The sequence below is a fragment of the Haemaphysalis longicornis genome, unplaced genomic scaffold (genome assembly GCF_048455015.1).
Source record: "Haemaphysalis longicornis isolate Haplotype H1 unplaced genomic scaffold, Haemaphysalis longicornis Haplotype H1 scaffold_5, whole genome shotgun sequence".
NCBI lineage: Eukaryota > Metazoa > Arthropoda > Arachnida > Ixodida > Ixodidae > Haemaphysalis > Haemaphysalis longicornis.
In genome coordinates, this window is record NW_027526385.1 from 72,848,605 (window position 1) to 72,872,826 (window position 24,222).

The 24,222-nt window shown below is 46.1% G+C and overlaps 1 non-coding gene across 1 annotated transcript; it reads left to right on the forward strand.

Annotated features, from left to right (window-relative positions):
• Positions 1 to 11,101: 11,101 nt before the first annotated feature.
• Positions 11,102 to 11,174, forward strand: Trnat-cgu (transfer RNA threonine (anticodon CGU)). Its single transcript has one exon. It is a non-coding gene; the product is annotated as a tRNA-Thr (tRNA).
• Positions 11,175 to 24,222: the final 13,048 nt, after the last annotated feature.

Sequence of the window (24,222 nt, forward strand, 5' to 3'; positions counted from 1 at the left end):
GAATTGAACAATGCATTATAAGGAGTGATCTACGCTGCTGTCACGCAATATTTTGTGTTAGGGAAAGAAAAACCGTCTCTATAGTGCTTTTTTTTCTAATCTTATTACTCCACTGTGTATTCAGCTCGACTTTTCTTTCATAATCACTCGTAGCCAGAGCATCACTCCAACCATTTACCTTCTGCGCTTTCTTCTTGTAATATGCCCAATGCGGCTCCACTTTTCTTCCTGAAAATTGAGCCAGAACAACATCCCACTCGGCCTGTTCTTTGAATTTGTTATTGCGCTTTCTATTTGTAAAAGTTGCATGCCACATCTGATTAACGTCCACGGGCTCCTGGGCAAGTTGGTATTCCATACGTAACGAGTAAAGCGTAAAAAGTACACAAGAGACGAAAGAAGGACACATAGACAAGCGCAACATCTTTCTCAGCGACGTTTTCCAATGATATGAACGTTCCTACAGTGCGCCTATTATTACTATGAACTATGTTAACACTATATTCTAAAAGAGATGCAAAAAGTGGCGCACGTTAGAGATCCCCAGGTGGTCAAAATTAATCCTCAGCCCTCCACTACGGCGCGCCTCATCGCCTGCGTTGCGTCGGCGTGTTAAGCCTTATAATCAATCAACCAAAAGAGATGCAACAAACGGCGTCAGTAAAATTTCTGGTAGTTGTTGCTAGGCTTGAGAGCTTGCAGAAATTTGAAGACGAAAATTGGCTGCGACGTCTGTGTCTGGTTCTGATTCGCTCCAATAACCTTATTGGTTACGTGAAACGTGAAGTAGTGTAGCAATCTCTTGCAGTGTTACGCCGACCAGTTCTACCTAAGGTCATAACAGCGCATGCTAAAAGGCTGTAGATAACGGGTGTGGCACGGGGGTTAACAGTTCTGCTGGTAAGAAGATTTTATACTATATAAAAGGATAAAAAAATTGTTTCGCTTACTTCAAACGACTGAAGTTTACGGAGCATTATGGAAGCTTGGCATTAAGGAGACTTAGTGTGGCTGCAGGAGAATGTGTCAGTATCCTAACGCGAATCATTACACGTCGAAGGAATACCGAGTTAAAATTATAGTTCTTATACAAACGGAAGCACAACGTCTTCGAACGTATTTACGACTTGCTCTTCAAGGAACCGTATAGGAAAATTGAGAAGTGTGATGGGTTCAAGTTAACAGGGAAAAACACAGCAATTCGAGATTTAGTGGCGACACCATTTTTTTTCAGTTACCCTAGAGGAAAACGGCTAGAGCATATTCATCATCAGCATGAAGAAAGCTCGGCAGGCTTAGTTATGAACATCATGAAACAAAATAAAATAACGCTACACAGCCAATTTAACGCAACTAAGACAATGCTGAAATGGGCAAATGAGTAAAGCTATATGAGTGAGCCAGTGGGAACTCACAAAAACACAAGAATAAAATAAGGGAACGAGGAACGCGTGATAGGATGCCTTTGGGACGCCTTCCTAATTATTTAAATGTCGCTTGCCTCGGTCACAAAACAGTTGCCCAGTTAATCATTTTTTTTTCCACTGAAACCTATAATAGAGGAAACGTGCAGTCGAAAAAATGCAGCTATAAAACAAGCGTAAGTGTTATGCGCTAATGCAATAAGAAAAACTAGTTTCGTATAGCTCTTAAGTTCATGTGCAGCAAGAACAGAGGAACCATCCAACGTCGTAAAGATGGCTTGCCTATCAGGCAGCTGGCTCGACTTTCAACTGCCGCCAGTGGTCCCATTTGCTGAAAAACCAAATATACAAGAACAAGTCGAAACCATGGAACACATTAAATAGGGCAGGAAACTTTATTCGGCCATTTACACAGGATTCGAATAAGTAAAACCGTTTTCGGGCAGCGACAAAGGTAAGGAGAGCGCTGATAGCGTTAACGATTCCGAAAAATATACACGTGTATTCGGCCCAAGGCGCTTCACTCGGAGCTCTAGTGAAGCCATTTATTAAATGGAACATTTCGCAAACGGCGAGGTTCAATCTTCAACGGTAAATGCGGAAAAAAATTATGAAGACGAAGCAGCTACAATCGCAGTTAACGATACGTTGTGCAATCACGTCAGTGAACATCCTGTGTCCATCTTGGGGCCTAACCTAATAGGTGTATGACTTAACATACTTGAATCTGCAGTCTAGGCTATTGCTCGGGCATGCCCCAGAGCTGAGACCTATAATTTAATTTTGTGCGCTTCTCAATACTTGCGATAATTATTTTTTTTACCTCTCGGGTGCTAAACGCAAAGGTATTATATTCAAATGTATTATTCCTTAACTGCCTCGACAAAACGACAGCGCAGAAAAAAGCGGTGTTCCCGATTACTACCAGCTTCGACGTTAAGAGTATTTCTGTGAGAACGCACCACATTACTTGCACAAAAAAATAACAGTCCACAAAAAAAGAGAGTCAACTGGGGAGTTTGTTTACACCGTCACAATTTCCTAATCTCACTAGTGCATCGTCGTCCGCGGGACTCCCAGACGCACCGTGTCACAGTTGTTGTTTCTTCGTCCATATGGCCAGACGTTGAGCCTTAACATCATTTGTGCCTCGTTTCAGGCATAATCAACGAACCGTTTTATCGCTCCTGACGTCCCGTTGGAAGGGGAGAACTCCAGTTAAATTACATAAACTGGGGGTGTTTCCCTCTGAGCCTTCGTTAAGGATACGTTTGGAATACGCTTTGTTTGTGTATTCTATGCGAAAAGATCTTTCCTGCGCCTTAAAGTTCCGCTGGTCGGCGGCGCTTATTGTCAGACATTTTTTTCCTATGCACATGCTCTCAGAGCAAGTTAACATGGATGACTCTTTTACACATCATGAAATATTGCCGTCGCGTGCAGCATTAGTCACCCCCGCATTCAAAGCGACTTTTGCTGTCTAAACCAGACAATATCAAAAATGCATACAAAAGACTTTGCGTCTTCTCCCCATCGTTACTGCTTAAAACATCATACACGACACGCTTACGACTTCGCACACATTCGCAGGGGTTAAACTATATGTAAGAGGCATCGATAAAGCATAATCATCACCACCTCATCTACGCCCAATGCAGGGCAAAGGCCTCTCCCATTGATCCCATTGAATCGATAAAGCAACAGCTTTCTAATAATTCTTCATTCGCCCTAGTACACCCAGAATTACTTGAAGTGGTATATCTATTGCAAGATAACTAATAAACTTTGATAATGTTACTCCGCCTTTCGCGTTTTGCATTAGTAGCATTCGCAGCCCGTGCGTTCGACTTCTGCGGTTATCACTGTTGCCAGAAATACTACTGATGATTGCGAGCTACTTCTTTGTCCGGCGACAATATGTATGGTTATATATATATATATATATATATATATATATATATATATATATATATATATATATATATATATATATATATATATATATATATATATATATATATATATATATATATATATATATTAATATATCGTAGACACTCGAGTTAAGGCCCCGGGGTTAAAAAGAAGGTCCCCTTCACCCCGAGTAGTCCAGGTGGCGCTGGCTCACACTCCCAAGCGTAGGAAACAAAAATACCTCAACATAAATACCACAGAAAGTTGAGGGGAAAATAGCTCCGCCGGTAGCATAGTGTTCATCGCACCAGACGCGCATTCTAAAGGTCGTGGGTTGGAATCCCACCCGGCGGGCATTTTTTCTCCACTTTCGTTCTGTCTTTCCAAATTCTTTATCTGTTTCAATGACCTACCACAACCTCCCCTTTGCTTTCCGAGGTTTTCTTGACTACCAACCCTTATTTCTGTGTTACTCATTTCCTATTCTGATTCGCTATATATATATGTATATATATATTCTCTGGGTAAAGATATTTCCGGTACTACCCAACTTCACGGAAGCATGCCTGCGCGTGGAAAACCTACGCACGGTAGCTATCGCCATACAAATCTCGAGGAACAACCTTGGAGCGCACCACTTACCTCCAATTCTTGGCCGCTTACTCTGAGGATACCACCGGGGCTATAAACTCTTTTTTTGGCAAAAGCAACAGAATTGAAACGAGTACTTCGGGAGACGAGCTATCTATTCCACTACCTACACAACATCGCTACAAATAGCGCCTTCATCTTCAGCGCACAACCAAAAGGGGGAATTCCTCCCCATAGGCAGATTTCCTCGAGAAATCGGTTTATATTTCACAAAGCTCCCTTCTATCGAAAGAAGTAAGCGGGAACGACAAGAGAGTAGCGACAACTTCAATAAGAACCGAACACAACGATCCTGTCCCCCAGTCTGTAGCGCGTTTATTCCGCGGCGGGAGATTTGAAACGGAGCTTGCGAGTGAGAAAATGGGCCATTCCACCTCAAAGCGATGCAGACCGACTCGAAAATGGAATCTCGGGTCTCGACCCGAGGCGGGGCCCCCACCGCGGTGACGACGCCGTGTGGGGAAACAAAAGAACAAGGAGAAAAAAGGGCGGACGCGACAACGGCCCGAGAAGAAGGGAGCGGGGCTGGACCGACCAGCGCTGAATCGAGAATCGAACATCTCACCGGGCACCGCGCTGTGGACTTCCCTTTATTATTTAAAGGCTCCCCGAGCGGGGCTGGGTAGGAGACCACACTATAGCGCAGGAGTGCCACTGCTCCCCGGGTTAATTTGGAGAAACGGTCGCGAACGACATTACCACTTTTTTTTTTCCCTTTTGATTTCTTTATTTGTCTGTACTATAGGTACCGTGGGTTATTCCGAGGGGAGTACTTGCGGGTCACACCGGTCGAGGCCAGCGCAGAGCTTACCTTGATTCGAATCCCAAAGCTGTCGTGCTGTAACAAGCGAACGTATACCAGCTTCAAGAGTGACTACCTGGGCTGACTTTTTTGTTAAAAATGTTGTTTTGCGGCACAGGACAGCGTAATGGCATCGTCGCCAGTTTTGCGGTGCTTGTTATTTGCGAAGTTCATGTTGTAGAACCCCGACAGGGTTCCTGGCGTAGACGAAGTTTAGCGGACTACGGCCAAACGCAACTTACAACTGGGCATGGTCGAATGGAAATTCAATACGCACTAGGTAATGAATGAAAACTAAACCTTAAATGGCTGAAATAACATAAAAACACATTCCAAAGCAATGCTGCGTTCTTGCGGTAGTTGATAAGTCCGCCGCTGACGGCCCATGGTAAACTAAGGGCTGAGACTCCCTCTAAATAGTCAAATACGTAATTACATGGCCTAAACTGCACAACGCGTGAACAAAAAAAGTGGGCGCATCTCCCCGCGAGGGGGACTCGAGTAAATGCGTCGCATAGGGGGTGGGTGTATTGCGTTAACGTTTAGTGTTTGGGGAGTTGGTGGTAGTGAATGCGTTGTATCAGCAGCTTCTTAACGTAGTTTGAATGAGTCAAGGATATAAGGCGCGTTCGTAGCCTTTCATTCTGTGTCGGTTTTGTGGCGCAGTGGGAAGAGCACCATGTACCTCGCGTTCCGCCCACAGGTAGTGAATGCGTTGTATCAGCAGCTTCTTGACGTAGTTTGAATGAGTCAAGGATATAAGGCGCGTACGTAGCCTTCCATTCTGTGTCGGCTTTGTGGCCCAGTGGGTAGAGCACCATGTACCTTGCGTTCCGCCTGCAGGGTCGTGGGATCGAAACCAGGTGCCGGTAAGCATTATTTTTTTATATAGTGTAGGGGGAGGGGTGCGGACCTCTTGTTGAGAGCGAGGAGGGTAGCGGCTGTTGCGGACGGACAGCGGACGCTACATGTGAGTTAAAGAAATGCTCTGCATTTAAAAAATGAAGGACGCTCACACTAACGCGTAGGACTTGGAGGAAACGAAGCTGTACGCTAGCAGATCGAAGAATCACAGCGAACGAACGGAACGCGCACGCGTAAACTAGGCGCCCGCAGGTGCACGTGTACCTTGTTACGTGTTCTGTGTCGAGCAGGTGGCGTAATTCTTTTCCCTACATTCACAGCTGAGTGAGTAGGCCGTTTGACTCTCGGTACTAATTCGCGATCGTAGCCGAGTGGGTAAAACGACTGACTTTATAACTCCGTTGATCTACCAGACGCAGGTTGGAATCCTGCCGTTGCCGGTGGTTTGTTTTCTTAATACTGTTATACTGAGCGTCGTTAAACGTCGGAATCAACGAATTGCTAAACATCGTCGCTGTTAGCAAGACTTTAACAAATTCCCTTCAATGTCACCCCCTCTAAACGTCTTTGTTCGGCACACGTCTTCCACCCGTCTTGAGAAGAAGTTCGCATACACTGCATAAGAATCAACAACTATCAGACGTTAATAACGACACGAGGCAGGAAGATGGGCCGATCACGCTCTAAGTCCCCGTAGGGCGTCTCCACCACAATGCTCCCGAATGACCAGTCGAAGTGACCAAGTTTGCAAATTCGAAGAATTACGTGGCCGAACATTCAATTTTAAATGAAAAAGGGGATCTGCGCAGGCATACATTGCGCAATGCAGAACGCCATTCACGCCTTGCGTGTTGTCCCCGCGCACATGCACCTTTTTCAGTCAACCCTTATGTTGGGCTTCGTCATACGCCGAACTTGCAAACTTGGTCACTTCAATTGGTCATTCTGGAGCATCGAGGTGAAGATGACTTACGGGGACTTTTTAGAGTGCATTTTTGAAGGGCTCTAGCCGCATTTACCTAGAGCCATTCTTTCATCGGCCTCAGCAAAAGTCGCTACCGCTGACCTGTAACTCATACCACACATCCTCGGACAATCACTTACCAAATGTTGGTCAAATTAGCTGAAAACAGAACGTTGGAACGAAATACGAAGCTGTCGTGGCAGAGTCGATGCTCGAACTACCCGTCTTATATCAGGTCTTTCTTCAGAGTTATTCCTGCCTTCTAATGAGTTGTAGTATTGCGGTCATAAACGAAGCACATTTACCGCACTTTCCCGCATGTAAGTCGCACTTTTTTCATATCATTGATAAAATGTCACTGATATACAAAATTTTAGAAGAAAACATTCTTTACCAGGGAGTCCAACTAGCACGAAGGAGTGACTCAGCTGCAATTCTTTTCGTAAAGACGACTGCTATGTGGCAGGGGGCACCTATGCACTGCTGCAACATATACACCGAAAGATGCGGTAGCTCGATTGACCTTTAAGCTGGAAACATTTGACAGGGTGCGACGCTCCGCACGACGCTGTGAAAATTTATTGCTCGGCCTCGTGACCTAGGTGGAGTCAAGAAAGCACGTGCCGGCGCCTAGCTGGCATCGCAAATGACGCCCGTAATGACCACCCTTAGGTGTTACATCTCTTTTCACCCTTTAGCCATGCGATGATCGTTTTTACTTGCTTTCGAGCTTTGGATTAGCATATTTCGCGCGCGAATTATTGTAGACACGCGGGACACATTTTGTAGCTCACACATGGTATATTGCCGGCTCATAATGCGTGAGAATACCCGTAAGGCGTAGTGCTAGTGCCCAGTAAGTCATCATTGGCACTACGGGTTACTTGAATGTATATCCTTGTTGTCAATGACACAGGTAGACTAATGTTACGTATTTGAGAGTGATTGGCGAAGGCAACCCAGCCGGCACTGTTTCTACGGCGAATTGCTTTCTCGTGGTTGAGATCACCGCTGCACATTTGTTATAGTCGTCCCCTTCTCATTGTGTCTAGGATGAAGAAGACGTTATTTGTATGTCTATATAGCATTACGTTGATTTCTTCTTGCTCCTCTTAAAGAGGAGCAAGAAGAAATCAACGCAATGCTATATAGACATACAAATAACGTGACCGTGAGAAGGAAGTACAGGTTCGGTTTATTAATAACACTGCTTTGTCAAGATAACAACGATACAAATTTTATCGCCGAATTTGCATAAATAATCAATATGATACAGAAAACATACAAAGCACTAGCGACTCCACCGCCCTTTTCTAGTCCCCAGAGAACCTTGTTTACGCAATTCACGGCCACCCGCCATGGTGGCTCAGTGGCTAAGGCGTCGTGCTGCTGAGCATGAGGACGCGGGTTGAAATCCCGGCCGTGGCGACCACTTTTCTGATGGAGGCGAAAAGCAAAAACGCCCGTCTGTTCGAGATTTAGGCGCACATTAAAGATCCTCAGGCGGTCGAAATTAATCCGGAGCCCTCCACTGCGGTGCGCCTCATCGCCTGCGTTGCGTCGGTGCGTTAAAACGCTGCAATCAATCAATCAATCAATCAATCAATCAATCAATCAATCAATCAATCAATCAATCAATCAATCAATCAATCAATCAATCAATCAATCCTCTTTAAAGTTACCATGAGAACGAAGTAGAGGTTCAGTTCATTAAACAAGCTGCTTTGTCAAGATGACAATGATACCAATTTTATCGCCAAATTGGGAGAAATAATCGATGTAATAAAGAAACCATACAAAGCACTGGCGATTCCCTCGCCACTTTCCAACGATTTTTCTATGACGTCACAGAATCTTGTTTCTGCAATTCACGGTCCCCCGCCGAAGCTACGGCCAAGAAAAATCACTGGGTGATTGTAGTGGGTCCTCTAGCTCCATTTATTCGTATGCCTCCAGCTCTAACGTGCAGCCAGCACAACAGTGCTGGCCCGTACTACGTCAATCCTTCCCGTATTGCTCCTGCCCATATTGCGTCGCTGTGGCGCGAAATTTGAACGTTTTAAAATATTTCTTGCGTGTTTCTTTCGGTAACAAAAAAGCGTCTCTCGTGGCTGGAAGGGAACCGGGTATGTTAACAAAGGCCAGTTCTTTCAAACTGAGCGAAGTTGTATTTTCTCTTCAGGGCATCCATAACCCAATGACGGGGTTTTCATAGTAGGGTGACTATGGCGTTCTTTGTAGGTTTGTACCGGACTCGTTGAACAATAGCACGCCATACAAACGTTCTCAGTTTTCTCGTATCCATGGCTTCTCCCAATGACGCTTCTTAAAAGGACAGACAACCGGTTTTTGTGGAGTGCATGTCGTCTGGCTCACATGAAAACCAGCGTTTTATATGCTGGGGTGACTGCGAGGAATTTTATATAAAAACCGGCGGAAATAATTTTAATTTGCACTAAAATTTCTGAAGTCTGAAAGGTGGTGCTGAAACTTGACACGACCTTACGCGTCCAAACAATTCCGTCGATTCGAACGCGTGTTTCAAAAACTCCATGAAGGAATATGAAAGTTTGCACATTATTGTTGTTTTAGCTGGTGACAAGTTTTTTAGTTACCTCTTTTGCTATCTCCCGTGCAGTTAAAAGTATGTTGCCTCACGGTTCACTGTAATGGTGGCCAGCATTCCTTTTGGAGGGACACGTATTGCTGGTAGATATAAAGATTTCGATTTAAAAAGTTCTAGATTGCGCTATCAGCAAAACCGTTCGGGTTAAGGTGTTTATTTGATGCCCTTTCATTTGAGATACAGAACTTATACTCGACAAAAAACGGTTGTCTGTCCCTTTAGGACACTTATCAAGCTCTAGTCGTTCCAAGCCACCCCCACACCTCATGCCCACCCCGTAAAACTCCCCTTCCCATCGGGCCTAGCGATCTCAAAGTGAAGGTGAAAATTTATTTCATTAAAAGAACAATAGAAGATCTCCTTTCTAAACGAAATTCTACTCGTCCTCCTTCACTAAGAGCAGCTAAAAAGAGCTAATCTTCACTCCCTGCTCAGCTGCGACAGCCCCTTTCCATTCGCAATATTTTCTTTTCTGTTTTAGAAGCTGGTTGCGCTGGTCTTTGTTCCTACCCTTCTACCAAAAGTTACGCGGTGGCATTTAACCTGCCCTTTGCTTATTCCGTGTTGATTGATGGTAGGGTTTAACACGCCGACGCAACGCAGGCGATGGGGCGCGCCGGAGGGGAGAGCTCCGCATTAATTTTGACCACCTGGGCATCTTTAACGTGCGCCGAAACCTCGTACACACCGGCGTTTTTGCTTTTCGCCTCCATCAGAAAAGCGGCCGCCGCAGCCGGGAATCGAACCCGCGTCCTCGTGCTGCTTATTCCACGTTACCCCATCACTTCGCATTTAAAATGAAAGGTCATATCCTGTCGGAATAAACAAGGCAAAAGGGATGTTAAAATAAAATATGAATAATAAAAACAACAGTGTACTTACAAAACAGTCTGAGCAGCAGCCTAGTAGCAGTTAGAAGACCTATTATGTTCATTCTGCAGTGCAGAGATTTCGTGCTTTGCGTCAAGTAATATGATGAAGGACGGAAGCCATTTTCAACCAGTAAAACAACATTCTAACGATAACTAGGCCTAACAATGAGTCCGATTTTCCACTTCGCTTCCGCCCCAACAAACATTGACCAACTGTCTCGAAAGGGCGAAGACGGCGGGTAGGACCAACGGAATCCTGAACTAGTGTCTCCGCCCACCTACCAGCTCTTCAGTCGAATAAAGTTTTTCCTCCTCCTTCTCCCCTCCTCCCCCTCCTTCTCGTTCCCGGGAGAAGCAGTGGAAAGATTTTTCTCGGCTGCATGAACGTAAATAATTCGCCGGCCACCGTTTCGGACACCTTAATGCGTGCGGTGCACGCAATACTCACCGAAACATCCCGCTTTCCTATTTGTAAAGCGCTCAAGGATTAAAACCCATTTCAACACATCGCGAAGAGCGCCGAGTAGGCAGTAACTCGCATGCCATTTTAACGACGTTTTCGCAAAGGACGAGTCCGCCAGGCGCACAGAATACCTTTTTCTTCCGTTCCATAAGTTCGCTCATCGAAAGCTGTCAAATGAACTCACTTTTTGCGCTTATTTCTGTTTACTTGGTCCACTTGCGTGAATGATGAGGCACGCGTGAAATGTTAAAGGAGTAAAATTAACTCTGCGTGCAGGCACCGCACCCGTGTGGTTTTACAGGGTCTCTGTTCGGGCAGTCTTGGTGCCATAGGTAGCTTAAAGGGGTTCAACGCTGGTCGACCACTCTTGACATGTCGTAGACACTCGAGTCACGGTCCGGGGGTAAAAAAAGAAGGTCCCCTTCACCCCGAGTAGTCCGAGTGGCGCTGGCTACCACCCTAAAGTGCAGACAAAAAATTCCTTAACGTAAATACCCGAGAAAGTGGAGGGGAAAAACAACCCGCCGGTAGCGTAGTGGTCATCGCACCAGACGCGTATTCTGGAGGTCGTGGGTTCGGACCCCACCCGGCGGGCATTTTTTGTCCACTTTCTTTCTTCCAAAAATTCTTTATCTGTTTCAATGGCCAACCACCGCATCCTCCCCTTTGCTTTCCTTGGCATTCTTGACTGCCAATCCCCTCTCTCTCTCTCTCTCTCTCTCTCTATATATATATAAATATATATATATATATATATATATATATATATATATATATATATATATATAATATATATATATATATATATATATATATATATATATTGCTTCTCTAGGCGTAGGAGCATGCGCCTTCACGGGTGATGTCACGAGTCCCGCCGAATGGCTCGCTGGAAATAAGCAGCTTTTCAAATTTCACCACATTATACATAACTTCATAGCACGAATTATTCGACAACATTGCGATGAAACAACAGTTTGTGCGATTGATAAACTTGTAACTGCTCGGGAGTTTGTTCTTTTTGTCCATGATTTCAGTTATGTTCTAGACGGACATATAACTGGCCCGTGGGCGGTCAAAAATTTTTTTTTCTATTATCAACTCATGAAGAAAAGGCCTATCATGTTTATTTCACTTTCTTCCGTACTCTTAATTGCGCAACTCTCACCAAACTATCCCTTCAATGATATGGAGTACCGGAGCTCGCACGGAACTACGACGCAGTTCTCAACGTGATCTCGCAAATGCACCAATCGATTTCCAGCGAAACCACGCCGTTGTCTGTCAAATTTTGCAGACAGTTCAGACAAAGATCCCGACGACGGCTGTCACTTTCATTAGGCTTGCCGAACAAGTCTCGCGAACGGCGCGAGATCTGAAGCCGTTCTTCTGCCGTTGTGCACATTCACGGCTATGCTATTCACAGCCATTCTTCCATGCCCAGCGCGCACGTCAGTCAGGAAATGGCGGCGCCTGATTCGAAAACTATGTCGGCACCGCGGTCGGCCGAGCTCCCGCGGAGGCACGGAGGAACCACAAGCCGTGGAAGCACGCTCACGAGCTTACTACATTCGGTTGCCATGGCAACAAGACGTGCTCTTCCTCCACGAGCGTGCACTGCCGACACTTTCTCCCTTTTTGTCTTTTCGTCGCTGGTGTTGTTGCTCTCGTTGTTCGTATTTTCGTACCATGACCACAAGACTCTCGGCGAAGGCGATTTTCTCTAGGTTGAGCCCCGACAAAGAACTCGAAGGGGACAGTCCGCGTGCCGTGGGAATTCTTGCTTTGTTTTCTTCGGCGTTCTGCGCAAGATCTTCGCGCGGGTCGGTTTCTTTGAAAACGTGCGCTGCACATATATTTCGTTGCTTGCGCGTTCGCTCGAGATCTGCGCCGTGGTTGCCCTGATGTAATCTTTTGTGAAGAGGCCATTTTCCCCGAAGTTGAAGCAGGGTCTTGAGCGCGACGTTTTGTGCATGAGCCAACATGTGGATAAGCTGTGCTGTTTACTGAAGCGGCCAAGAACAAGGAGAAGTTTTGCTTATGACGAGTAATTTCAAGCTTGGATGTGCTCTGTCCGCAACATCTTTTTTGCTAGCTGTCCTTCTGTGCTGTGAGTTTGAGTTTATGATGTGCTCAGCCATCTAGACAGAACTGCGATGCTTATAAAGACATTGCTTTCTTGTTGTTTTGGAATCTTGCTATAAAAGAAGGAGGTATGACGACCTGAAACATTTCATGTATCAAGTGATTGTCAGACCTTTTTATTTTCTTCCTCCTGGCAGCTGCCATTTTATTAGTGGGCTGTGCTAGCGGCCCTACAATTGGCGCAGTCGGCAGGAAGATGAAACTGCGCATGCTTAACACAGCCCAGAACGTGTTTTGATCTTATTAAAGATTAACAGATGAAAAGGTTTCAGCTGGTCGAGGATAACAAGCGTGGGATGCATTCTTGTTTAGTCACTGCCGTACAAGCTCGTCTTGAAACAAAAAGCTGAAAACAGCCCTTAAATCTAAAGTCTTGTTCAATCCTGTGGTTATTTGGGGAACCGAAGTGTGACACGTTCATTACAACTCCTGTTTTGTTTTATGAGATTCTATGTGCCGCGAAGTCACTTTTAGAAACTAGACATTTTTAAGGGTGTCGTCCGATTTGAAGTATTTTCTTTGATGAACGCCTATTTTTAAGCACGGCATAAAAAAGGTAAAATGGAAACAGGTCACACACTATTGTATAACTAGTCAGAATCGAAATCGAAATTAAAGGTTGAACAACATTTTACCGGAGAAGGCCCCAAAGCAAGAAGCTACAGCTCTTTTTCCACGGAATTACAGGGAGAGACAACCCATTTTTGTGGTATACGCTGTCTGTCTCAAATGAAAAGTCATCACTTGAAACGCCTTGAACCCAAACGGTTTTCCTAATTGGTCCCTGGAACTTCAAAGCGAAAGTTCAGGGGCTAAGCCCCTTAGGGGCTCAAGCTGTCGGCCCCTCCTGTCGTCGTCGTCGTTTCGTGTAGCCACGCTACTAAAACACCGGGGACACTCGTTCTCCAACGCCTCGCGAAAGAACGCTTCGTGCTTCAAAGACACGAGACTTTTACAGCAAAACTGTATACCTCTAGCCCCAACGGTTTCACTTTCATGGTCCCCCCCCCCCCCCCTTCCCCTTGGTTTCATCTCCGCAGGTTTCATCTTCCCAAGTTTCACATTAGTGAAGATGGCCCGAATTTTTGTTCCTATTTTTCTTTTTCCCCAGCAACGCACCTGCCACAATTGCTGGTATTATATTTTTCTTTCACTAAGCCATTCAATATTTCTATTTTTAAATCTAACAGTCTTGCGTATGCAGCCAAAACGAATGCTGGTAGCCATGACAGTCAGCCGCGCGGCAGCATACTTTAAACTGTACTTGAGATGAAAAGGGGTGTTTAAAAACTTGTCGCCAGCTGAACGATAATAAAATGCAATATTTCCTATTTTTCTGTGCGATTTTTGAACGCCGCATTGAAAGCGACGGAGATATTTGTATACGTACTATGGTGTCATGTTTAGGCACCGCGTAGCACCACCTCTCAGAGTTTACAGAGTTTCGTGGAAAATTAAAATTATTTCCACCAATTTATTTGGAAATTCCTCATGTTACCCCACTTTATAAAACGCTGGCTTTCATATGAGCCAGAGGACATGAACTCAACAAACGGCAGTTGTCTGCCTGTTTGCCGTACGGTTCACTTTCTAGGCTCCCCCATTTAACCCTTTGATGCACAAAATTGTATCATTTTGCTTTAGCGTGTAAGAAGTGTTTTTTTTTGGTCTAGAAGGACTTTCGACATCACAAATATGAATTCATAAAAAAATTTTGTTCATTAGGATGGACACTAGGACCCACTGGGCACTGCTGCGAAACACTGGGCACTGGCTGTCCATATATCACTTGAACAAGTGAGCTACTTTAAACACCATGATTTATGGTTCAAGTGAAGACAGGAACGTAAAGTTTGTATTGCTATCATTTGTAATAACAACGAAATTGCACAATTTCGGTTGCCTGTCACTAGTACGTTAAGCCATCCGGGCTCGATACGAGTTGACAAGCGTAAACAACATTTTTTTTAGCACATGGAAGTACGTGCTGCCCTGTCTTTTTTATTTTTTGAAGTTCCGGGATCCTTTGTCTGTCGACAGATGATGTTAAATGTTGCGAGAGAAAAAAAAATATTGTTTGAGTTGCTCCTGAGCAACACTGGGGCATCAAAGTGTTTTAAAATTACCAAAACTTAAGGCTTCGATAAAGTGAAGTTTAGATAGCGTCTACTTCAGTCTATCGCTTACTGACTCCGTTGCGTCCAGCGTTCGATAATCGCTCCGCCCAAGAAAGTAGGTCCGTCCCAGAGAGAATAGGCTAACACGTCAAATAAGAATCAGGAGCCAACAACGGCGCATGGCTGAGTGCCGTACTCTGCACTCCGCATTGTGTTTCCGCTTCGTGCACTGTGCCTCGTCGCCGCGTCCTTGCCTCAAACAAAAGGGACTGAGAACGACGGGGGACCGTGCTCACACCCCCGAGATAAGAAAGCCTACTCATGGAATAGTCGTTGGTTTAGACGGTGAAAGAGCATTGCGTTCTTCTTTACGGGCTGTGATGAATAAAAGGTTTGAAGTTGCGCTTTACAGTGAATTGATCACAGAAGCATTAGTGGTAGGATATCTACAGGCCTCCTGCTACCTAGACGGTGTTAGCTGCACGCGACTCGGCCAGGAAAGAAGGAAATACCCCATGGATCGGCAGTAAATGGGTGGTCCTGCTGGGTTTCGATCGTCGCGGCTTGCTTGTAGCCATTTTCGCTTTGTGACTGCAATCGAGTGGAAAGCTTTTCTTATCTCGTTCAGCAACATTGATGAGAGCCCATTCCCATCCTAGTACAGATAAAAAAAGCCTCACACCTAAAACTGTTCCCTGTGGGACTCCTTCTGTTAGAGTTAGGATGCTTGGCCGCTCTTCTGGTGGAGGGTGAAGTACTTCGCAAGTAAAGGTTCATTATAACGAAATCGCTTTATTCGAAATATCCCCTCCTTCGAAGTATTTTCATGGCTTTCATTGGGATGCATTTAAAGCAAATCATCCCCGCTTTAAACGAAGCATTGACAAACACGAAGCCGGCTTTCTGCCCCGAGGAGTTGTTACACCGAGCGTCCACTGTATTTGCGTCTTTCGGATTTTTATTTTGCCTTGATGTTCGTGTCGTTATTAATTCCAAACGAGATTTATAAGTGATAAGGATTAACCTACTGCGTTTAGAGTAAGTTCTGAAAGTTCAGGTCGCAGTCATTCACCGTATGTGCAGCCTTTCATCGTGTAAAAATAGAACTTTACACACGCAGAAAGTATTATGAGTGGTCATCAGCAATCCAGCAGTGATTCGGAATACAGTCGCGTTGAGGTGCGGGGTTGTACGAGGATGGCCGAGATTCTTTCGTGCGACACGATGGCATGTCGCCCTTGCAGGGACTCTGCAACGCTTCCAATAAACGCTTTCACTCTTTTCTTCGCGTTTGGAAGCACCGAGAAAGTTACCGCCAGCTCGGAGCGATACTGCGTGATTTGCTCGTAGAAGGCAGATACGCCTTCCGACTCTGCTTTGCTTTTGTGGCTTTGTTTTTGAAGTGGCGATCGAATACACCCATTCCTGCAACTGAATAAAAGCCGTCCAATAGACGCTACACCACCTTAATGACGTAATTCCAACTGTCGAAGAACGCAAGACCGGGAAAGAGCCAAATCTTTTGAGCAAGTTTCAAAGCTACCTGATGGGCATAGCATTAGTTTTTGGCTGAGGTACTTGTTGACCCTCTATTCTAGTACTGGACGTGTGGGCTGACTACAGTGTGCTAGCGTTTAAAAATTCAAAAAAAGTTTTCAAAAAATATTGCAGGGTCTCTTTAAATGGAGCCTTCTGATTGCGTGGTTTTGAACCAACTGGTAGCTTTTCAGCGAGTCAAACTTAAGACAGGTTACACCCAATAAGGGCATGCGGTGAATGGCTGGGCAAGATGTGAAGCGAAGACAAAAAAAAAATGAAGGAAGCTCATACCAATGCGTAAGACTTGAATGTAGCCGAGTTGTACGGAAAAGTAGCGTTTTTCTTCTTTTCCTCCTGACGGTGTTGTTCAAGCTTGGCCGCTGTACGAGGGACCACAGCTGAATGTTCGCCTTCCTCTATCGCACGTGGTTCTGCGCCGCACGTGGCCTCGTGGCCTTTCTTCGTGGTGCGCGCTTATCGCTGAGGCGGTGGCCTCCTCGCCTTCCTGCGCCACGTCCCGCGCACGGGTCCCGCGCACGTCTCCTTTCCCTGCTCGCCTATCTCTCCCCTGCTGCCTATCTCTTGCCGTTATAGCGCCGCTGCTCCATGCCGAGCGCTTGCGGAAGAAGGTGGGGTTTGACCTCTAGCCCTCAAGGGCAAAACTGGTCACCCCGCGACGACTGCCCGAGGTAGCGTAGTGTAGCTTTCGCTACAACAACTCAAAAGACATTTGTTACACTTTTAACATTGCGCTAACGTGATCGGCAGCGGGCGTGCTTCCTAGAATTCGTGATTCGGGCCCAAGCCCAGCCGCCGCTCCCACCAAAGCTTTTTTTGTGTGTGTTTGAGCCTAATAACCTGAAAACCTAATAGCCACGGTCATGTACAGTCATACCCATGGCTATTAGGCTCGCCATTACGGATCTATGGTAGTATTGACAGGATTTGCAAGAGCGCTGAATATGTGGAAACGGCTGTAAACTCATCGTTCTGTCTTGCGGGCTACTTCCTATAATCATTTAAAAAAGCCGACATTAATTGTGCTCAGACACCAACCTGGCTGCTTCTCGGACAACCAAAGGTACTAGAGCTTCAAATGTCCTGCGCTCAATTTCCGGGGCACCCCTCTTTTTCTCTGTCTTCACTCTATCTGGCTCGAACCAGATACTAAGCTCATCAGCAGCAACAGCATCCTATCTACGACCACTGTATGGCAAAGTCCTCTCCCATAGATCTCCAATTATTCCGGACCTGCGCTAACTGCGACCAATTTATCCCCGCGAACTTCTTGATCTCATCTGGCCACCCAACTTTCTGCTGCCCCCTGCCACGCTTGCCTTCTCTAGGGATCCACTCTGTTACCCTTCATGACCAACGGTCATCTTGCCTTCGCATCGCATGCCCTGCCCACGCCCATTTCTCCTTCTTAATTTCTACTGATATGTCCTGAACACGCGTTTGTTCCCGGACCCACTCCGCTCTCTTCTTGTCCCTTAATGCTACACCTTCATCTTCCGTTCCGTTGCTCGCTGGTACTAAGCCATCGTCGGCGTATATGTGCACGGCCCTCAAGACGCACAGTCGCGTCAGGGTACGCTGCTGACGTCTTCACGGCGCCGGAGAGTCACGCATTACTGCCTGTCCCAGCGCCACCGAGCGAGCACGGATCGCCAAAGACTCGGGAATGGCGCCACTGGACAAAAGAGCGACCAGACAGCCGGGACGCGGATATGGAAATGCTTACAACGCTCCGAGGACACCGCGCAAATTCCCTCAGGGAAGAGGCTTCGTGTAGTGGGAAGAGCGGAGGGGAGGAGCTCGTGGAGGTCGGCGAGCATGCCGATGCCAGTAATACGAACCATCCGCGTACGTGTCTTCTTTGCGTTTGCTTGCACCGCGCCAGCGGACAGACGTGAGTGGCATCCAGAAGAGGAAGAATTCAAGCTGTAGGGAATGTGGGCAGGGCATTGCGATAAGGCCGCGATGCAGAGGGACTCTGTAACCAATGCTCTCTGCGTAGAATACGCCGTTATCGCGCGGCTTATGTTTGACAGTTTGCAGTCGTGCGCAGGCTTAGCTGGAACATCAGATTCGACTTTAGCGCGGAATATCTCAAACCCTCTAAAGAAAAATTGTTCAAACGGATTTAGAGGGCCTAAGTGTCCCTTAGACTTGAAAGAAGTGCACAAATTGTGACTAAATTACCCTACACTAAAGCAGCAGGAAACGATAAGTGGGTAATGCGTTGCGTCAGCTAAGACAGTGGACGACTGCACGTCCGAACTGTACAGGCAAGTAATTATTCCCTGCCGCCAGTTTTCTTCACCATATATGCAAGTCATGAGCGATTCGGGCCCGGGTTATCTGCAGCGACGTTTTTTTCAGTAAAGTCGTTGTGGCGTATCATGAGCCGCCACTTCAGGTGTAAAGGCGACGTAGCATAAACCCTCCAACTTGGGCGTAGGGAAGACGCTGTATGAACTCGGACGGGCAACGTTGTTGAGCCATACTGCGAACTAGTAATTTTGCCAGTTTTGGTGTCTTCTCCTCGCTTTTGTTGCGTTTCACCCCGGCGAAAGGACAGCCAAGAAGGGGCAGTAATGTTTTACTACCAATGTACTGTGTGTGAACCGTGAAACACTTCGAGTAAAGCGATTTTGTTATGAAGATAGTTTACTTCACTTTAGCCAACATGAGCCTACGGAAGTCGTGCCGTTCATTTACACGACAAACGGGAGGACAAGCAGCAAGGACAGCTTGTACCCTTAGTTTGTAGTGTTCTTGATTATTCGTCACCGGCATCGGTTATTCGTATCAGTGTGCATGTTAATAAGGAGCGCACGATGCCTTGTTCTCAGCCAATTTAAGGCTTCTTTTCCCTACACAAACAGCACCGGGAGACACGGACAGCGCTCGAAGTAAATGAAGAACTAAAAAAAGGGTGACGAAACGGGCGCCCAAAGTCAAGAAACTCGGCCCGTCTTCGTACTGGAGAAATGAAGCTGGAGCAGCGCAAACACGAAAGCGAGAAAAAAAGACTCCCGAGGCTGCTGAGAAGAGAGAGACACTCTCGAGACAGGGAGCTTTATTGGCTCCCTCGCTGTTCCCGTCTCTTTTTCATTCGTAATTTCTCCTTTTCGCGCCATTTCTTGGTTCTAGTCCCCGGCAGTTTCGCTTAATCTCCCTCCCTTTTCGCTGTAATTACGTTCCCCGGCTTGTTTCTTCGTTGTTGCCGCTCGCCAAACACGACCTGTGTCCCTGCCCCGCGTTTCGCAGTGTTGTCAGACCGACTGGAATCCCCGTTGTTCCAGCTTCCTTTCTTCGTGGTGCGCGCAGGCTTGTTTGAAAAAGAGCGCGGTTTTATTCTGTCACTGCTTCCTCTCCACCCGGCGACCTCCACACGCGCGCAGGTACACATTCCTGCTGTCTTTTGTGAATCTATTGGTTGGTTCGGACTCAGCCCTCTGACGTTTAATTCCCATCGGCCACTCGCATCGCTATTACGGCGCCAATTTCGCCCCCGACCCAGTATTCCCAGTGTGGGGTGGCCTTTTTCTCCCCAGTGTGCCGAGTTTGCCCAGTAAACGTGGCGCAGAGTCTCTCTGTTTGTAGACCGCGTACAAGCCCCGTCTTGTTTGCCGTTTCGTTTTGCGCCCTCGCGCGGCGCACTCGCTCGTGCGGCAACGCCCCCTACGTAAAGCAAGGCCTCGGTTCCGTGTCGTTTTCGTATGACTGATTACTCGAGAGTTTTCTATTAATTTCTGTAGAAAGAAAAACACTGCTAGCGTCTTAGCAATGTTGTCAAACTCTTGAATCTGAAAAAAACTTATTGAAGTATCACGGATCAGTTGACTTTGTTATCTAAGCGATGTTGATTTGGGGCACCAAAAGGTCGCTTATATTCGTACTTGAATGTCCTACAAGAAAGAAATACTATGTCTCATTTCCTTGACCTAGCAGCATACAAACGCCGACCTCTGTTCGAGATAAATGAGAAAGCACGCACCGAATTTCGTTACCGTATTTGCTCACGTGTCCGTCAACTTTGTTTCTATCTGTTGTCCACAGATGGCGCTGTAGATGTGATTGATAACGTCGATTTGCCGAAGTACTCGGTAATGTTGAGCACAAAAGTACACAGAGCCCACAAAACCACGAGCCACAAGGATCTACTACTACCGAAACTGATCATTCAAACAAGATCCTGTATAAGCACCACAAAACAGATAAAATCAAAACAGCATCGGCAAATAAGAAACATAAACTAGATCGATCCATTACGTTACTGTCGGAATATCTGGACTGAAGCACGCCGACTTGTACCAACCAGCACGTGAACCGATTTTGTTTCACTACTTTGGGCCGCTTCCTAATCTTGATTGACAATTGATATTTTGTGGTCGATCTCTATTGGAGTGCGCATGGTACGCTTTTTCGTCTCAGAACTAAAGCGTCACCCCACAGCGTAACACACGAAAGTCCATTAATCACCAGCGGGAATAATTGACGTTTTGGCATGCATGCACTCGAGAAAGTCTGTGTTCGAGATGCTTGGCGAGATTTTGTGAGGCGATAGCGGTGAGCAGCGTCATCATTGTGATCGATAATAGTCGAATGAACGCCATGCACGTACTGTTTATTTTTGTAGTTCGCACGCAGTCTACGCTGTTCATACGCGTAACGCAGATCATATCACGTAGTTCATGTTCGTACATTCGAAAGCCGTCAGCTTTCGCTTTCTCAGGTAATGAAAAAAGAAGTGAAAAGGCTGTTGTCACAAATAAAGGGAAAACGCTTTGTAAGAGCGATCTTTTAAAACGCTATATAAGAGGGACCTATAAGAGCGACCTTTTAAAGGCGGTAGCCTTTTAAGCAAGGCTTATTACTCCCGATGGAATCCTGAAAACGCCTGGTTTCGTGACTCTGACCTTCAAGCTTAGCCAAGGTCAAACCATAACCTCGCGTGCTTCCTCAGTGAAAACTTCCAAGCGCTCGTTCGTTCCAGTGGGATGAGTGTGAAGGGGGGGATAGCAGAAGTATTATGGGCAAGTTCAGCCAAGGTTGGGGCAGCGCCTTCTGCGCTTGCGATGTGAAAGCATCTATTCGCTCCTTCTTTTCAAGGGTAGGGATTCCGAGCTGGGAATGGGGGAAAAGTAAGGGTGGGTACCACCAGAATAAAATTCGCTGGAACCATTCGCTCAAATTTCTTCGTCACCTATATTTAGCGTGCAAAATGCTTCGCTGGTCATCGAGCTTCACAGTGTGAAATAGCTCTTTTTTTTCTTTAAGGTAACCCTTCGTGGCATCTTAGTGATTCCTGACACGAAAGTTGCGAGCGAACCGCCCTTTCCTCACTAGTGACATGCCCGCTGGTCATCGGCGGGTCATCGCTGGTGAGACATCCATTAGTTACGCACTCTTCCGTCAACCATAGATCCTCACTTGGATACAGTATACACTGAAAGGTGGAAGTGGGCCGTGCGGGCAACGAACCAACGGAGAGCGCGGGTTTTTTTCGCGGTGAAAAAGTTGTACGGAGCGCAGGCGTTCCCCGGAGAGCTCCTGTTGCAGACAGCGCCGCCTGAGAATTTTTAAATCAAACTCAAAAGTTATTTGAAGTGTTTTGTAAACCTCTATGCCATAAAATGAAGAAAAAAGACTATTTAGGGCAATAAATAAGGATTAATTAATCAAACAAAACATCTGAAGCCAACTGGCAAACAGCGGCAGCCAGGGGTGCTGCTTACAATAGGAGTTACTCAGCAGAAATTTTCATCGCAAAAGGGACCCCCCCCCTTCCCCTCCCCCCCTAATCAGCCCCGAACGACACACCACTCTAGTCTAGTACACTGTAACTTAGTGGCCACCAGAAATGACCGTGAGTGATTCTCCGACCGCAATCGAATCACTAGTGTATTGCCAGCAGAGCCACTGGTGAATGCTGTACACAAGTACAGGCATCTGCAACCGAACCTAAGGCGGCTATCCCTTGCCCAGTTTACTGCGGGCGTTCCAGTACTGTTCCTCTTTCTTTTCACGGGGGCAAGTTTAATTTCAATCGGTATTCTCGGATGGCCTGCGAAATAGCAGATCGACAACGAAACTATGAAAAAAGGGCATTATATGACAGGGATAGTAAACGCGTAATCATCTTTCGACGTGAATTCTAACGAAACCAGCGTGTACAAGTGGCCAGTTTTTTTTACAGCGGTGTTGTTATAGGCTAACTCCCCCGCTTTGTTTGTTTGTTTGTTTGTTTGTTTGTTTGTTTGTTTGTTTGTTTGTTTGTTTGTTTGTTTGTTTGTTTGTTTGTTTGTTTGTTTGTTTGTTTGTTTGTTTGTTTGTTTGTTTGTTTGTTTGTTTGTTTGTTTGTTTGTTTGTTTGTTTGTTTGTTTGTTTGCGTGCATGCGTGCGTGGGACGAAAAAATCCGCTCCCGCCTCACTTCCGCCCACCTTCCACCTTCAGCCACCTGTTCACCTCCGGCATATAAGATGACATATATTGCCTCTGAAAAAATGCCTTCCCGGCAATGTATTTGTATTTAGAAATGAAGCCGACTTTATGAAGGTCGCTGTGTAAGATTGGTATTTGGAAGCTGGTTTTTCAACAATGTGTGATGCGCAGTGAAACCTACTCAGAATCCCCCAGAATACCCGCCGCAACGGCATGGTTGGAGCTGGAGTTTGTGTTCAATCCACAACAGCTCTACTGGTCGTCCGCCTTTACACAGTGGAATGGCACTGAATTGTTTTGCAGATGAATATGACCTACTAGAAGGTTCAAACTGACTACTAGGTTTGTTTTGAATTCAGTCAGGAGCTGCAGGGCATACATCAGACGCTGTTTGCCCGTGTTTTCTACTTCTTTAATTAAAAAATTGCGCCCACCTCCCCGCGAGGGGAACCCTGTGTAGATGCGACGCATCGTGGGGTTCACTTGGTGTTTCCGTTGGATTGATTCTGAAATCGCGTGAGACGTGTCGGGAACGCGTATGATTATTATGTTTTATTGGCCAATCTTGGTCAATCTCTCTAAGTGGTATGCTTGGGGCTTCGCTGTCGCAACGACCTTTACTTCATCATTGTTGCTGTAAGTGGGAGCTTCTTTTCTTTTATTGCAAGTGTTAATCATTGCCCCATCATGCGTTGTATCAGTAGCATCTTGACGTAGTTTGAATGAGTCAAGGATATAAGGCGCGTTCGTAGCATTTGATTCTGTCTCGGTTTTGTGGCGCAGTGGGAAGAGCACCGTGTACCTCGCGTTCCGCCCACAGGGTCGTGGGATCGAAACCGGGCGCCGCTAACTATTATTTTTTTTATAGTGTAGGGGGACGGGTGTGGACAACGCCGTATGGAGGGACAAGGCGAGTGAATGAGATGCAGTCGCATCTAAAAGTAGTATTCCGCGACGAATAAATGGGGTTCTGCTGTTCATCAATAATTTCGATGGTTTTAACCGCTAATTGTTTTATATAACTATCGAGTTACCCGCGGTGGACCGGCTTATAATAATGTCTCTCTCCTTCTTTCTTGTATTTGCAGGTTGGACCCGGCGGAAAACAAGCACCACGGGCTGCACTCCTTTCTCCCTCTCCCTCTTTCTGAAAGAAGCCCAAATAACATACTGAAAGATTATTCGTCAACTTCGGCCGATGGATGTACCAACAGACGTGCCCAGCCTGCGCGTCGGGCCGTTCTTAAGGAAAAGAACTATGCTTGTTTAAGCGATGTAATGATTACGTAGCTATGTATCGTATTAGTTACAATTATTTTACCTTCAGGACGCGTTCACCATATGCGAGCTTTGCGTGCAAGGAGCCTCGAGTCTAGATTTGCACTAG